The sequence below is a fragment of the Tursiops truncatus genome, chromosome 17, assembly GCF_011762595.2.
Source record: "Tursiops truncatus isolate mTurTru1 chromosome 17, mTurTru1.mat.Y, whole genome shotgun sequence".
Classification (NCBI taxonomy): Eukaryota; Metazoa; Chordata; class Mammalia; order Artiodactyla; family Delphinidae; genus Tursiops; species Tursiops truncatus.
In genome coordinates, this window is record NC_047050.1 from 46016756 (window position 1) to 46034099 (window position 17344).

Sequence of the window (17344 nt, forward strand, 5' to 3'; positions counted from 1 at the left end):
GACAATTTTCACTCCTGCCAATAGTGTTGGAGAATTTCTGTTCTCCCTACCCTAGCCAGCATGGGATCTTATGAAACTTTTTTTTCCTTCCAGTTTCCTTGAGATATAACTGACATACAGCACTGTATAAGTTTAAGGTGCATGGCATAATGATTGGGCTTAAGTACATCTTGAAATGATGATCACAATAAGTTTAGTGAACCTCCATCATCTCGTACAGATACAAAATAAAAGAAAGAGAAAAAAATGTTTTTCTCCTTCTGATGAGAACTTAGAACTTAGTTTCTTAACAGCCTTCACAGATAACATACAGCAGTGTCAATTACATTTATCATGTACATTACACCCCTAGTACTTATTTCTATAACTGGAAGTTTGTACCTTTTGACTATTTTCATCCACTTCCCCCTTCCCTCAGTCCCCACCTCTAGTAACCACAAATCTGATCTCTTTTTCCATAAGTTTGTCTGTTTCTTTTTGAAACCTCATTGACCTACAACGCTATGTTAGTTCCTTTTGTACAATATAGTGATTCGATATTTCTATACATTTCAAAATAATCGCCATGATATCTCTGGTTGTCAACCAGCTGTTTGTTTTCTGAATCTATGACTCTGTTTCTGTTTCGTTGTGCTTGTTCATTTGTTTTGTTTTTTAGATTCCACATATAAGTGAAACCAAACAATATTTGTCTTTGTAAATATCTTCTTTCATTCAGTAGGTGGCCTTTTTTTTTTTCGTGAATAGATGTTGAATTTTGTCAAAAGATTTTTCTTCATCTATTGAGCTGATCATATGATTTCTATTCTTCAGTTTGTTAATGTGGTGTGTCACACTGATGGGTTGGTAGATATTGAATCTCTTTCATCCCTGGAATAAATCCCACTTGATCATGGTGTATGATCCTCTTAATGTGTTGTTGAATTCAGTTTGCTAATATTTTGTTGAGGATTTTTGCATCTGTGTTCATCAGTGATATTGGCCGTAATTTTGTTTTCTTGTGTTCTGTTTGTCTAGTTTTGGTATCAGGGTGATGCTGGCCTCGTAGAATAAGTTCGGAAGGTTCCTTCCTCCGCAATCTTTTGAACTAGTTTGAGAAGGGTAGATGTTAACTCTTCTTTAAATGTTTGGTAGGATTCACCTGTGAAGCCATCTGGTCTGGGATTTTTTGTTTGTTGGGAGATTTTTTACTACAGACTTAATTTCATTCCTGGTCATTCATCTGTTCATATTTTCTACTTCTTCCTGATTCAGTCAGGAGATTGTACCTTTATTGGAATTTGTCCTCTTCTTCTAGTTTGTCCACTTTATTGACATATAGTTGTTCATTGTAATCTCTTATGATCCTTTGTACTTCTGTAGTGTTTGTTGTAACTGCCCCTTTTTGTTTCATTTTATTTTGGGGGGGCCTTCTCTTTTTTTCTTGATGAGTCTGGCTAAAGGTTTATCGATTTTGTTTATCTTTTCAAAGAACCAGGTCTTAATTTCATTGATCTTTTCTATTTTTTTGTTTAGTCACTATTTCATTTATTTCTGCTCTGATCTTGGTATCTTTCCTTAACTAACTTTGGGTATTGTTTGTTTTTCCTTTAGATGTAAGGTTAGATTGTTGATTTGATATTTTTCTTGCGTTCTGAGGTAGACTTGTATCACTATAAAATTCTCTCTTAGAACAGCTTTTGCTGCATTCCATAGATTTTGGATTGTGTTTTCATTTTCATTTGTCTCCAGGTATTTTCTTATTTCCTCTTTGATGTCTTCAATGGCCGATTGGTTGTTTAGTAGCATATTGTTTAGCTTCCACGTGTTTGTGTTTTGGGTAGTTTTTTCCTTGTAGTTGATTTCTAGTCTCATAGCACTGGGTCAGAAAAGATGCTTGCTATGATGTATGGTCAGGCCCTCAAGATGGCTGTTCTCTTGCTCTCTGTACCTCCCCTCATCAACCAGTCCCTGCTTTACTCACATGACTCTCTAATCCTCTTAATTATAGGGCTTAATTAGTAACTGCCTACCTCCTTGCCCCCTGCCGCAGCTGCTGGTTTCCCTGGTAACTGATGAGCTAATCTGGCATCAATTCACCCTATAAATGGTAGCCGCCTTCTCCCGGGAGTGGTGGAGACTGCTGCCGTGTCCTGCCTGCTGTCTGCCACGCACAGTGAGCTGTTGCTCCAGGACCTTGCTTCATGTGTAAGTTTCTCTTGTCCAATAAATCCCTGATGTCTCTGTTGCTGTCTCTGGGTGAGAAAACTCCTGGGAGCTGAGATGTCAGGACATAAGGACGGGAAACAGAAAGTTGTGGAGGTGATCGGGAGGAGGCCATCTACTAGCATGTGGGGCCTTGTGGTAGCTGTGTACCATGAGAGATGTCTTTTTCTTCCATTATGTTGATGATATCCTGTTAACCTCAGTCTTTTCCCAGTTTAAAAGTAGGAGCCCAGTCCTCCTCATTCATCTGACTGCACGGGGGTGGCTGGTGAATAGAGACAAAAACTCAAGGACCTGGATTATCTACAAAATACAAGCATACCGCTGACCTACCACCCCTAAACAATTAGAGACACAGGCTTTAGGGGTATGAGTTCAGAGACAGACTTGTGAATTAGCATAGCCTGTTACCCGGGAGTGTTTTGTTGAGATCTGTGGCAACAACAACATAATAAGAGTGCCCTTGGGCTTCTGGTCCCCACTATGGAAGGGGGCAGAGCAATGATAGAGTGTGATGGAACAACAGCTATATGCAGTCTAGGATACATCACAACAGGTGGAAGACATTACAAAAAACCTACCCGATCCTTTGAGCATGCAAAAAACCACTATTCATTTGTATGCAACATATAGGATCCCCGTGGACATCGATAGTGACCAAGGAATCTACTTTATTGGCCATGAAGTTCAGGAATGGGCCGATACAAAGGACGTACAGGGGCATTTCCACCTGCCTTACAACCCCACTGCTGCCGGGCTATGAAGAGACTACTTAAACAACAGTTGAGGTGGGAAACTCACTCTTAACACGTGGACACATCCCAGGAGCAGTTATCCCAGTGCTGACGCCATGTTAACCCGGAGGTAACTAGTCAACACTGTTCGAGTTCAACTGCTGACCACCGAAGGACTGTTGCCAACTACAGGTCAGGACAGCAACTCATTTTTGCCCTTCACAGGATCTATCCCCAGGGGAACATATTATAAATAGCCCTGAGGACTGGCAGGGAAGGCCTCAGTGGTTCGGGTTTGCTGTCCCACTGGGAATAGGATCAGAAAGGGAGGTACAGATTTCACCTGTCTTCTCCCCAGCCCCACCTCAGATTACTAAGGTAATGAATCCAGGCCTCTACTGTAGAGAGGCACCATTATACTAACCCTGTGTACTGTTGCACCACCTCTCCAGTGTTCGGCACTGGCTGTGGAGACTGAGGGTGGGCAGGTGGTATGGTATTGCAGGCCAGGACAAAACGCGTGGACAGGGGTGGCATTACCTCAGAATGATGTTACTGCTTGTATTTTGCTTAATGGTCATGATCTTCCCTATATTGTGCTGTTAGACATCTTGCAGCTTGGCCTGCTCTGAGTGAAGGGAATCTGTTTGTGGACTGGGTGACAATGGTGGCCTCACTGAGAAATGAGTTTGATTGGTGGCTCTACAGCGAAATGCCATTGTCAACCTCTGAGAGTCCATGAAAAATTGACTTGATAAGCTCCTGGTTCCAAAGCCCACCTGTTGGACTGTCTGTATTGCATTTGTGGTGTTTGGTTGCAGTTGTACTTCTACCTACCTGTCCTCGGGGATATAGCAGAAGAAGTATGGGCCAAGATTATAAAGGTCGTACAGGGTATGTAAGGGTGGAGTGTTTGACCACGCCATTCAAGATGACTGTCCTCTTGCTCTGTATATCCCCTGTTCAGCCAGTACCTGCTTCACGCACATGACTATCCAATCTCCTTAATTATAGGGCTTAATTAGTAACTGCCTATGTGCTTGCTTCCTGCCCCAGCTGCTGGTCTCTCTGGTGATTTATGAGCCAACCTGACCGTTAATTCCCCCTATAAATGGTAGCCTCCTCCTCCCCCGGGTAGCAAAGACTGCTGGATGTCCTGCTTGCTGTCTGCCACAAACAGTGAGGTGTTGCTCCAGGACCTTGCTTCAGGTGTGTAAGATCCCTTGTCCAATAAGTCACTGATGTCTCTGTTGCTGTCTCTAGGCTCTTTCTTCAGTCTTGAGGCTGGCAACTACAAGCCTTGCAGGCCTGTGGGGTGCAGCCCAACATATGATTTTGATCTTCAGTTTACTGTGACTTGTCTTGTGGCATAGCATGTGATCTATCCTGGAGAATAGAACTTTTGCTTTTAAAAGACTTGCCTGATTAGATAGGTTGGACCCACCCAGGATAATCTCCCGTTGAATTATAGTCAGCTGATTAGGGACCCTAATTTCATCTGCAAAATTCCTTTTGCCATATTGTTGTATAATCATGAAGGTGATATCCAATGGTATTTACAGGTCCCTACAGTGCTCAAAGGAAATTATACTGGTGTTTGCCCCAGGGGGCAGGAATTGTGGGATCCATCTTAGAATTCTGCCTACCACAGACTGCCCCCTGGCCATCTTACACTCCTTATTCCACTGAACCAACAGGTGAAAAATGTTAATCTACTGGTGTTATGATCTCAGTTACCACAGGAAATTGGTTGCCTTTATAATGGAAGCAAGGAGGATTTTTTCTGGAACCTAGGAGATTTTCTGAGGTTCCCTTCAATACTTCCATGCCAACAGTAAAGATCAATGGAAAGCTACAGGAACTGGAAAAAGGCAGGACAATTGAGGATTCAGACCATTCAGAAGGGAAGGATTGAATCATCCTACCAGTAAAGAATCTGGATGGAGCTGTGGGTTCTGGCTGTGGGCAAGGAAAACAGGGAAGAAGTGGGTGAAGGTGGAAGCTATAGACGTCAACTCTGACCTCGTGAATAACTACAGAAACCAGGGCTGGTAGCTTTGCATATTTTCTGCTATATGTATGTGTTTATTCTAACTTCTTCCCATTTTAATTTTATATAACACTAGGTGAAGGTCAACTTTACAGTGTAGTCTTTAGTAGGACCTAAGACTGAAATTGAGGCCTAATTAATATAGGCAGCAATGGATTCAATGACCATTGGGGTTTGTGTTTTACCTGGGGGAAGGGCAAGAACTTCACTTATCAGAGGGTTAGCTGTTTCTTGCTAAAATGTAGTTTCTTTGCTGGGCAGGCATTGAAATGTGTGTAGAATGGTGCATATGAAAGCTGAGAAGTCAAAGGGGTCGACTGAGCTGCTTATGAACTTATTGCTTCCCAGCTCCAAATTCATTCTCCAATTGCACACCCAGAGTGCTCAGTCCTTTGACTACCTTGTAGCTCCAGCCCAGGAGCCTTGGTGATCACCTTGCTGCGGTCTTAAGAGGCACACCGCGTACTTCTGCCTTCATGCTGTAGCAACCCACAGCCCTCACCACGCACACTCCCAAGCATGACCAGGCCTGACTTTCCTGCCCCCTGCAGGGCTCTTCCTGAGACCTTTCCAAGGTGGGCAATGTCTGCTCTGGCTTGGCACCTGCAGAAACCTCCCAGCTTCCTCAGCAACCTGCTTAGATGCCTTGGCTTGCCTGTGTCCTAGATGATTGTTTCCTATTTATCAGATGACCCTAAACCAGTTCTGGCACAGGCAACCCAGCAAACTTTCTCACCAGCCAGTGGTTGTCTACAACCGCACCTTCTCCAAAATTCAATTAACTATCAAGTTAAGAAAAAGGGAATTCTGTTGGAGCCAAACTGAGTATTATAACCTGGGAAGCAGATTCTCAGAAAGCACTGAGAACTCTTCCACCTGTTAGAAGTTGAAGGCATAGACTTATCCTTTTTTTTTCTTTAATTGATTCTATTTTTTACATAAAAAGTTCAGTAAAAATTGGATAAAGTAAAGTGATGTTTTTGTTTTTTTTGTTTTGTTTTGTGGTACGCGGGCCTCTCACTGTTGTGGCCTCTCCCGTCACGGAGCACAGGCTCCGGATGCGCAGGCTCAGCGGCCATGGCTCACAGGCCCAGCCGCTCCACAGCATGTGGGATCTTCCCGGACCGGGGCACGAACCTGCGTCCCCTGCACTGGCAGGTGGACTCTCAACCACTGCGCCAGCAGGGAACCCCAAGTAAAGTGATTTTAAGCAGTAAATCAATCTTATCAACATAGCACAAGGCTGGCCGAAACCACAAGGCAGCCTGCTCTGGAATATTTACATGATAACACCTTAAACCTTGCAGGACAACTTAAACCATCCTTACAAAGTCTTCTGTGATCCTAGCACACAGAGGCTTAAAAGCAAAACAAAAGCCAAAAACCAGGAAAGACAAATTATTTTCAATACATTCACATAGACATTAAAATATAATAGAGATCGTCAGGGTAAGGGGTCGTGGGTGGGGATGCGCATGAGTCTGTGCGCTGACAGCACCGCCAAGGAGGAGGCCCAGCCTTGAGAGTGGGGTCAGGCCTGGCCGGGGTCTCAGAAGGGAAGGTCTCAAGGGCCTAAACCCTTGCCTCAGATGGCCTCTACCAACAGCTCACAACCAGGGACCGCTTGTTGTAGATGGAGCTCATTTTTGTGAGCTCATTCTGCAGGTTTGAATTCCCCAGGGTGATGTGTCATCAGTAGCACAGCCCTGACAGTGGGGTGGGGAGAGAGGGCCCACGGGATTTCTGCTTCCCAGAGTCTCTCCTACCAGCTTGCCCGTCCTCCCACCCTGGCCCTGAAGGTCACTCTAATTCAGTGTCCCGTTTGGGTGTGTAAACAGCCCCAAACTTCTGCATGTGCTTCTTAATGTACTCCTTGGTTTTGTGTCTCACATCCTCATTGCACTCCAGGTCCTCGGGGTTCTTACAGTACTTCAGCTCCTTATTCATAACGCCGTGAGTCAGCTTGCGAGCTAGGTGTTTGAAATCTTTAGTTGTGGTAATTCTTCCCACTTTGCAGTCAGGTTTCCAGTAAGGGTTCAGGCACTGGACGATGAACTGGGACATCTCTTTTCTGAATACTTGTTTGCTTTTCTTAGCCAGTTCACTGGAGGCGTCTGCTTCTGCTGTCTTAGGCTTTTTTGAGGTCTTCATGGGATTTTCATCATATGTTGGGGTTCCCAGGTCCATCTCAGCTTCATGCTCAAGGCTGGCATCATCTCCTGGGCTTTCCCAAGTAGGAGGATCCCACTGAGTCTGCCTTGTGATCACATGGGAGTAGTAAATCTTCCCTTCTGGGTCTCGGGCTGTCTTCCAGTTGGGAGGTAAGACAGTGGTTTTTGGTTTGTGAGGAGATGGGGGTGGTAAGTCCAAGAGGTTATTTGTCACAACCATTTCAGGTGGCTGGAAGGGCTGAGGCTGCCCTGGTGCAACTATTGTAGTCACGGCTGTGGCTGGCTGTACCACCACTCCTTGTGGGTGAGCTGTGAGAATCTGCTGTCCCTGGATGTACTGAAGACTTGGCTGGCATAACTCTGTACAGTTGGTGGAGTTGTCTGTGAATAGGGTGACGTCACACCACAGACAGTTGGAGCAGCCTGTCCTTGATGATATAAGGTTGCTTGAGACTGTGCAGGAGAGTACTGCTGCTGTACACTCACGGACTGTTGGTTTGAATCCCAAACACCATAATTCTGTCCCTGGACTGGGCCTGGGGCTGGCAGTGGCAGGACGGTGACCCTGGAGTCTTGGTGTACCACCCCATCACTTTGGGCCACATACTGTGAACTGGAAACTTCCACAGGGGCTGCCACATGTGGCACCATGGGCACAGGTGGAGGGGCAGCAAGGGGTTCTGTAGAATGTCCCACCAAGGGCTGAGAATGATCATAAGGAGAAGGAGAACACACAGGATCCATGCTGGGTGTGGGGAGGAGCACCTTTCCAGCATTAAGATTGCTGGGATCCACATAGGCCTGCATGGGGTAACCTGGTGGGTAGCCAGCAAAGGGGTGATGAGGGGCATGGTAGCCAAGAGTGTCACAGGGCAGTGGAGACGTCATTCGCAGGTTCTGCATCTGCTGCTGTTGTTTTTGAGCCTCCCGCTGAGCTACCTCCTGCTCAAACAACTTGCGACGCTCCTCTGTAGAAAGTTGATTGCGATCTTGAATTCGTACTTTCTTTTTAGAAGTTGGTGTATCATATCTGCCACCTGGCCTTTTTGTTCCCCGCTCATAGGCAGAAGGTGGTGGTGAGAGGGAGCCCCTTCGTTTCCTTTTCTCTTTATTTTGAGTTTGTTTGTCTGGGTCTCTCTCTCTTGACCTGTTAGGAGTCTTTGGGGCAACTGTTTGATCTCTGAAGCCCAAAGCATCCCTTCCTCGTTCGGTTATTGTGCTCTCCTTTTCAGTTTGCCTTTTCTTTGGAATTCGATATACCTCCTTTAGGTCTTTCCAACTGTCCAGGAGCTTGGTGGCCAAATCACTTATATCTACTGTTTTATGTGGCTGTTCCTGGCTCCTCTCACTCTCCACATCAGATACACCCTCCTCTTCATCTTGGGATGGTGTTTCCTCAGCAATAGGTTCGTCTAGTTTTGTGCCATTGCTCTCTTAGGCTCTATTTCAGTGTCAGCCTCTGGTTCAGATGTGGGTAGCTTAATGGTCTCCACAGCAATGTCACTATCAACTTTAGATTCAGGCAGCTGTTGTGTGAGTAGCTGTTGTTCCTCTTCTTCTATAGGGACGTTTTCTAACTGGTCAAGGTCCTCTTTGCCATCCTTGCCTTGTAGCTCGCTGGTAGCATCAGAGATCGCACTGTCCATGCCATTTTCACTTATAATTTTAAGTCTGCGAAACTTTAGCTTCTTGGGGGTGTCTGTGTCAGCTTCTATGCTCAGCTTGGTGGAAGGATCAGGTGTGTTGAGTGGTGTGTGAGCACGTGATGTATTCTCGCTAGAATACCCATCTCCTTTGCTCAGCTGAGGGACAGCAGTCTTGATTTGAGACCAACGTTGAATAATAGGAAGCACTTTGCTTTCCTCCAACGTATTTTTAGTAGGAATGGGTAGATGTTCCAAAGTCTTTATAATCTCTTCCTGAAGCTTCTGGTTACTTTCCCGGCCATCACGTAGCTCTGCCATCCAGATCCACAACAAAGGCAGCCCCTGACATTCCAGAAAGGACTTCAGGCAAGACTGTGAATGTGTGTTCTGTATGAGCTTGAGACAGGTAAGTTTCTGTTCCAAAGTTTCAATTCTAACCGTTAGCCAGGATAAGCTGAGCACCTGGTTTTTATCAGAGAGACCCTCACCATTCTCCATCAGAGCTTCTAGCTCTCCATCCACCGAATCCTTCTTCCGAGATCGTTCTTTCTTCATTTTCCCTCCTGCTGCTCTGAGGCTGACTCTGTTCTCTCCTCCCAGGTAACCCCGGCAATTAGCCGACCCACAGAAACATCTCTGTGCTTCCTTGCCATATCTTTGGAACTGAGAGTCAAATGTTAACTCTGAGCCTGAAGGAACCAGTTTGGTGGTAAAAATCCCAACTCTCAGTTGTCCGTTCACAGTCCATTTTTGAGTCTCACAGTTTGGTTCACAGCTGTGATTCATGAACCGGGAGCAATTTCCTTTCTGAGTGGCATCTATTATCTCTGCTATATTTTGGAAGAGTTTGAGAAGGATAGGTGTTCGCTCTTCTCTAAATGTTTCATACATTCACCTGTGAAGCCATCTGGTCCTGGGCTTTTGTTTGTTGGAAGATTTTTAATAACAGTTTCAATTTCATTCCTTGTGATTGGTCTCTTCATATTTTCTATTTCTTCCTGATTCAGTCTTGGCAGGTTGTGCATTTCTAAGAATTTGTCCATTTCTTCCAGGTTGTCCATTTTATTGGGAGAGAGTTGATTGTAGTAATCTCTCATGATCTTTTGTATTTCTGCAGTGTCAGTTGTTACTTCTCCTTTTTCATTTCTAAATCTATTGATTTGAGTCTTCTCTCTTTTTTTCTTGATGAGTCTGGCTAATGGCTTTTCAATTTTGTTTATCTTCCCAAAGAACCAGCTATTAGTTTTATTGATCTTTGCTATAGTTTCCTTCATTTCTTTTTCATTTATTTCTGATCTGATCTTTGTGATTTCTTTTCTTCTGCTAACTGTGGGGGTTTTGTTGTTCTTCTTTCTCTAATTGCTTTAGGTGCAAGGTTAAGTTGTTTATTCGAGATGTTTCCTGTTTCTTAAGGTAGGATTGTATTGCTATAAACTTCCCTCTTAGAACTGCTTTTGCTGCATCCCATAGGTTTTGGGTCATCGTGTTTCCATTGTCATTTGTTTCTAGGTATTTTTTGATTTCCTCTCTTTGATTTCTTCAGTGATCACTTCGTTATTAAGTAGTGTATAGTTTAGCCTCCATGTGTTTGTATTTTTTACAGTTCTTTTCCTGTAATTGATATCTAGTCTCATAGTGTTGTGGTCGGAAAAGATATTTGATACAAGTTCAATTTTCTTAAATTTACCAAAGCTTGATTTGTGACCCAAGATAGGATCTATCCTGGAGAATGTTCCATGAGCACTTGAGAAGAATGTGTATTCTCTTGTTTTTGGATGGAATGTCCTATAAATATCAATTAAGTCCATCTTGTTTAATGTATCATTTAAAGCTTGTGTTTGCTTATTTATTTTCATTTTGGATGATCTGTCCATGGGTGAAAGTGGGGTGTTAAAATCCCCTAATATGATTGTGTTACTGTCGATTTCCCCTTTTATGCCTGTTAGTATTTGCCTTATGTATTGAGGTGCTCCTATGTTGGGTCCATAAATATTTACAATTGTCATATCTTCTTCTTGGATTGATCCCTTGATCATTATGTAGTGTCCTTCTTTGTCTCTTGTAATAGTCTTTATTTTGAAGTCTCTTTTGTCTGATATGAGAATTGCTACTCCAGCTTTCTTTTGATTTCCATTTGCATGGAATATCTTTTTCCATCCCCTTACTTTCAGTCTGTATGTGTCCCTAGGTCTGAAGTGGGTCTCTTGTAGACAGCATGTATACGGGTCTTGTTTTTGTATACATTCAGCCAGTCTGTGTCTTTTGGTGGGAGCATTTAATCCATTTACATTTAAGGTAATTATCGATATATATGTCCCTATTCCCATTTTCTTAATTGTTTTGGGTTTGTTATTGTAGGTCTTTTCCTTCTCTTGTGTTTCTTGCCTAGAGAAGTTCCTTTAGCATTTGTTGTAAAGCTGGTTTGGTGGTGCTGAACTCTCTCAGCTTTTTCTTGTCTGTAAAGGTTTTAATTTCTCCATCAAATCTGCATGAGATCCTTGCTGGGTAGAGTAATCTTGGTTGTAGGTTTCTCTCCTTCATCCCTTTAAATGTGTCCTGCCAGTCCCTTCTGGCTTGCAGAGTTTCTGCTGACAGATCAGCTGTTAACCTTATGGGGATTCCCTTGTGTGTTATTTGTTGTTTTTCCCTTGCTGCTTTTAATATGTTTTCTTTGTATTTAATTTTTGATAGTTTGATTTACATGTGTCTTGGCGTGTTTCTCCTTGGATTTATCCTGTATGGGCCTCTCTGTGCTTCCTGGACTTGATTAACTATTTCCTTTGCGATATTGGGGAAGTTTTCAACTATCATGTCTTCAAATATTTTCTCAGTCCCTTTTTCTCTTCTTCTTCTGGGACCCATATAATTCGAATGTTGGTGCGCTTAATGTTGTCCCAGAGGTCTCTGAGACTGTCCTCAGTTCTTTTCATTCTTCTTTCTTTATTCTGCTCTGCAGTAGTTATCTCCACTGTTTTACCTTCCAGGTCACTTATCCGTTCTTCTGCCTCTGTTATTCTGCTATTGATCCCTTCTAGAGTATTTTTAATTTCATTTATTGTGTTGTTCATTTTTGTTTGTTTCATCTTTAGTTCTTCTAGGTCCTTGTTAAATGTTTCTTGCATTTTGTCTATTCTATTTCCAAGATTTTGGATCACCTTTACTATCATTATTCTGAATTCTTTTTCAGGTAGACTGCCTGTTTCCTCTTCATTTGTTAGGTCTGCTGGGTTTTTATCTTGCTCCTTCATCTGCTGTGTGTTTTTCTGTCTTCTCATTTTGCTTATCTTACTGTGTTTGGGGTCTCCTTTTTGCAGGCTGCCGGTTCGTAGTTCCCGTTGTTTTTGGTGTCTGTCCCCAGTGGCTAAAGTTGGTTCAGTGGGTTGTGTAGGCTTCCTGGTGGAGGGGACTAGTGCCTGTGTTCTGGTGGATGAGGCTGGATCTTGTCTTTCTGGTGGGCAGGTCCACCTCTGGTGGTGTGTTTTGGGGTGTCTGTGGCCTTATTATGATTTTAGGCAGCCTCTTTGCTAATGGGTGGGGTTGTGTTCCTGTCTTGCTAGTTGTTTGGCATAGGGTGTCCAACAGTGTACTTGCTGGTCGTTGAGTGAAGCTGGGTGTTGGTGTTGAGATGGAGATCTCTGGGAGATTTTCGCCATTTGATATTACGTGGAGCTGGGAGGTCTCTTGTGGACCAGTGTCCTGAAGTTGGCTCTCCCACGTCAGAGGCACAGCACTGACTCCTGGTTGCAGCACCAAGAGCCTTTCATCCACACGGCTCAGAATAAAAGGGAGAAAGAGTAGAAAGAAAGAGGATAAAATAAAATAAAATGAAATAAAATAAAGATAAAACAAAATTAAGTTATTAAAATAATTATTAAGAAAAAAATTTTTTTGAGTACCAAAAAACCCGGACGGACAGAACCCTAGGACAAATGGTGGAAGCAATGCTATACAGACAAAGTCTCACACAGAAGCATACACATACACACTCACGAAAGGAAGAAAAGGGGAAAAAATCATAAATCTTGCTCTCAAAGTCCACTTCCTCAATTTGGGATGATTCGTTGTCTATTCAGGTACTCCACAGATGCAGGGTACATCAAGTTGATTGTGGAGCTTTAATCAGCGGCTCCTGAGGCTGCTGGGAGAGATTTCCCTTTCTCTTCTTTGTTCTCACAGCTCCCGGTGGCTCAGTTTTGGATTTGGCCCCGCCTCTGTGTGTAGGTCACCGGGGGGAGTCTGTTCTTCGCTCAGACAGGACGGGGTTAAAGGAGCCGCTGATTCGGGGGCTCTGGCTCACTCAGGCCGCGGGGAGGGAGAGGCATGGATGTGGGGCGAGCCTGAGGCGGCAGAGGCCGGCGTGATGTTGCACCAGCCTGAGGCGCGCCATGCGTTCTCCTGGGTAAGTTGTCCCTGGATCCCGGGACCCTGGCAGTGGCGGGCTGCACAGCCTCCCAGGAGGGGGTATGCAGATAGTGACCTGTGCTTGCACACATACTTCTTGGTGGCGGCAGCAGCAGCCTTAACGTCTCATGCCCGTCTCTGGGGTCCGCGCTTTTAGCCACGGCTGGCGCCAGTCTCTGCAGCTCCTTTAAGCCGCGCTCTTAATCCCCTCTCCTCGCGAACCCGGAAACAAAGAGGGAAGAAAAAGTCTCTTGCCTCTTCGGCAGCTCCAGACGGTTTCCCGGACTCCCTCCCGGCTAGACGTGGTGCACTAACCCCCTGCAGGCTGTGCTCACGCCGTCAGTCCTCTCCCTGCTCTCCGACCAAAGCCCGAGCCTCAGCTCCCAGCCCCGCCCGCCCCAGCGGGTGAGCAGACAAGCGTCTCAGGCTGGTGAGTGCTGGTTGGCACCGATCCTCTGTGTGGGAATCTCTCCACTTTGCCCTCTGCACCCCTGTTGCTGCGCTCTCCTCTGTGGCTCTGAACCTCCCCACCCCCTGTCCCCGCCAGTAAGGGGCCTTCCTAGTGTGTGGAAACTCTTCCTCCTTCACAGCTCCCTCCCAGAGGTGCAGGACCCATCCCTATTCCTTTGTCTCTCTTTTTTTTTGTTTTTCTTTTTTCTTTTGCCCTACCTATGTACCTGGGGATTTTCTTGCCTTTTTGGAGGTCTGAGGTCTTCTGCCAGCGTTCAGTAGGTGTTCTGTAGGCGTTGTTCCACATGTAGATGTATTTTTGATGTATTCGTGGGGAGGAAGGTGATCTCTACGTCTTACTCCTCTGCCATCTTGAAGGTCTCCCGAGCTACATACTTTTAATATCCTCATTTGCAGTAGATACTGTTGACCACCCACCCAAATCCCTTTTACAGGACTGGTGCACCCACAGCCCAGCTGCTGCAGGTGTTGGTTAATAGCTCATACCTCCACCTTACTTGGAGGATTGCCCTTGGAGGAGAGGCACCCAGCCAGCCCTCCATCTCCTCCTTCCCACACCATGGGTAGTCAAGGACTGCCTGATATGGGAACATAATAGCCCAGCCCCTCAACTCTGGGCAGGACAACCTCTGTGGTCCATCCATACTGCAGAGTGCCCTGCTGGGTCAGGCTGAGGCTGAACTTCTGAAAACTCTGTTTCCCCTGCCAAATGCTGTTTTCTTTACTCCCTTATAAATTTCTTCTAAGGGCACTTCCTCAATAAATACTTGCCCAAGAATTCCCATCTCAGGCATGGCTCCAGAGGAACTGATTTTACAGATGATGAAACTTGAGACAGAGAAGGGTAAAGTGATTTGCCTAAGGTCAAACGGAAAATGGGAAAGCTGAAGTTTGAAGCCAGACAGTCTGGCTCCCAGCCTGCACTCTTCCCCACCAGTGTAATGACTACTTCTCCAACCTCCTTTGTGGCCACCTCCTTTCATAGGTGGCTGGGTTTTTGTTAAATTTGGCTTAAATTTTAAAGAATGAGTTGATACATGGTTTGAACAAAACTTTTACTACTGAAATAAGAGACTGAATAATGAATTATTCACCTTGGAAGAATAAAGGGACATATTGCTCCTTCTGGCCACAAGGCAGTCCTATAGGGGAACCCCACTATGACCATAAAGTAAGTACTGCTCAACCAGGGGGCACGACAGAGGCTGATAACCCTGCCCCCCAACCACCCATGGCGGTTTTAGGCCATCATAGGGAGAAACCAAGCCACATAAAAGAAGTCGAACCCATCCAAGGATAACTCCTTGGGAAGCTAGACTCAGAGGCAGCACACATGTGATCCACCACACTGTCCTCAGAAAGTTGTTCAGATCATATCTCATATCTGAATTAGGCTACGAAATTAATACTGGGAAATTGTGCCCGTGCAAACAGCCACCTGTGGGAATACCAGCTGGGTTTATGTATTCTTGCAAGTACTCAGTTGGGCACTAAAGGAAATCGGGCCCTGAAATGGCCAAATTGGGGTCCTTTTGACACTCCAAAATGCTTTTGAGTGTGAAGTTAAAGCCGGCAGTCTTCTGGATCTGTGCCTGCAACGTTTACCGGAAACAACAGTGGTAATATTTTTCTAAAATTAGATTAGCAGGGGAAAATATTTGGAGGGCTAGCTCCATGGATCCTTTGGAGAAACATCCAAGTTGTTAAAATTTTAGAGAGCTCTTATCTTAAGCTGTTGTACCTATTCTAATTGGTATGTAGATGCCCCCAAAGGCTTCAGAATTCCAAAATAGCCTCATTGAAAGATTTGTTGTAGAAGGCTACTGAAAGTAATGATATAAAAGGTACCTCTATCCTTCTTTGAGTACTCATTCTAGTAATCTTCTGAATTGCCTTTCCAGTCTGAAGACACTATTAAGTGGTTACCTTTAGAAATGGGACCACATGAGGCTGTAGACAAGCCTCTTCATATCAAAGGCCAAACTGAGGTTCATAGTTAAACCCAGGGGAGGATCCTCAAAAGTGTTTGTAAGTGGATTCCCAAAATGGGAGGCCACCAGTCTGACTGGTGGAGCCTGATAGGAATTGATTTTTTGGGGAGGGGCACTTCTCCCCTAAGCTAAATGAGGGAAAGTAAAACATTCTAACATAGATGAATGGGTGTGTCAGTCCTTTGATATCATTGAGGTGGCCACCCAATTCTTTGAGGAAAAAAAACTGTCCTTGTTTTACAAGCCTAGTCTTTACAGGACCAGAGGTGTGCATCCAGAAATAATCCAAAGCCTACCAATCCTTTTACCACTCCCCAAACCTCCCCTATTTATCATAAGAGGCTTGTAAGTGTTGAGGGAAAAAAATTGTTTTCTGGCCTTATGGGAACAAAGTCATCCTAGAAGGAGCTTGCCTTTCTCCTCCTATGCCTTTGAGATGCAAATGTTTTACCTGATTTTTTCCAGGAACGCTTATCTCTGCTATGTTTTTAAAATGCAAATTCCAGGGAGGGTGGGAGGGAGGGAGACGCAAGAGGGAAGAGATATGGGAACATATGTATATGTATAACTGATTCACTTTGTTATAAAGCAGAAACTAACACACCATTGTAAAGTAATTATACCCCAATAAAGATGTTAAAAAAAAAAAAAAATGCAAATTCCAGGAAACAGGGTAGGTAATTTGGAACTTATCAAGGACAAATAGAAATCTTAAGTGTCTTTTCCATAAATAGTAGTAAAAAGTGTTTAGCCATAGACAGGTGACCTTGATTTGTTCCATCTGCCGGAAACCCAGTGTGTATCCAACCTCTTTTGTAACTGATCGATTTTATATTGTTGTACCCGATTCATGACTGAAATTTTGGGATGGGAGCTATGAGGTCTCTGTTGAGTGTGTGTACGTAGCTATATGTGTGTTGCAGATGTGTGTTGCAGATGTGTGGTATTGCCAAAATTCATTTGTAAAAGAGCTCTACTTAATTGGCTTAAAGGAAATTAAGTGTTTACAAAAATACTTGGAAATATAAAAGAAACTGGCCAGAATGAACTTCAGGTTCATATGATCTGGAAAATGTTCAGTATTGAATTAATATCTGATATTAAAGTTAGCCTAAGCTTGTTGGTTTGATTAATACGGACACGTCTTTAGAGAAGATGTTGCAGGAAAGAGTGGGGCACGAAAGGATGGTCATGTCCCAGGTCTCGGGCGAGTCTCTGGAACGGCCACCAAGTGTGGGTTCTTGGCTTCGCTCGGGAAAGAACTCAAGAGCGAGCCATGGTAAAGTGAAAGGTTTATTCAGGGAGATACACACTCCATAGACACAGTGTGGGCCATCTCAGAAGGCAAGAGGCCATGGGAGAAACACACTCCACAAACAGTGTGGGCATTCTTGGAAGGTGAGAGGTCCCAGGGTATATATAGGGCTGTCAGTTTCTATAGGGGTGGGTAATTTCATAGGCTAATTAATGGGAGGAGTATTCCATCTATTTTGGGGAAGAGGTGGGGACTTCCAGGAATTGAGCCACTGCCCACTTTTTTGACCTTTTATGTTTGGCCTTGGAACTGTCATGGCACCTGCGGATGTGTCATTTAGCGTGCTGATGTGTCACAGTGAGCGTATACTGAGGCTCAAGTCGACTCGTCTGCCATCTTGGACCTAGTTGGTTCTAACCA

At 44.4% G+C, this 17344-nt stretch overlaps 2 pseudogenes; both read right to left on the reverse strand.

Annotated features, from left to right (window-relative positions):
* Positions 1-6426: 6426 nt before the first annotated feature.
* LOC141275676 (histone-lysine N-methyltransferase SETD2 pseudogene) lies at positions 6427-8539 on the reverse strand (annotated as a pseudogene).
* Positions 7725-10283, reverse strand: LOC109551018 (histone-lysine N-methyltransferase SETD2 pseudogene; annotated as a pseudogene).
* Positions 10284-17344: the final 7061 nt, after the last annotated feature.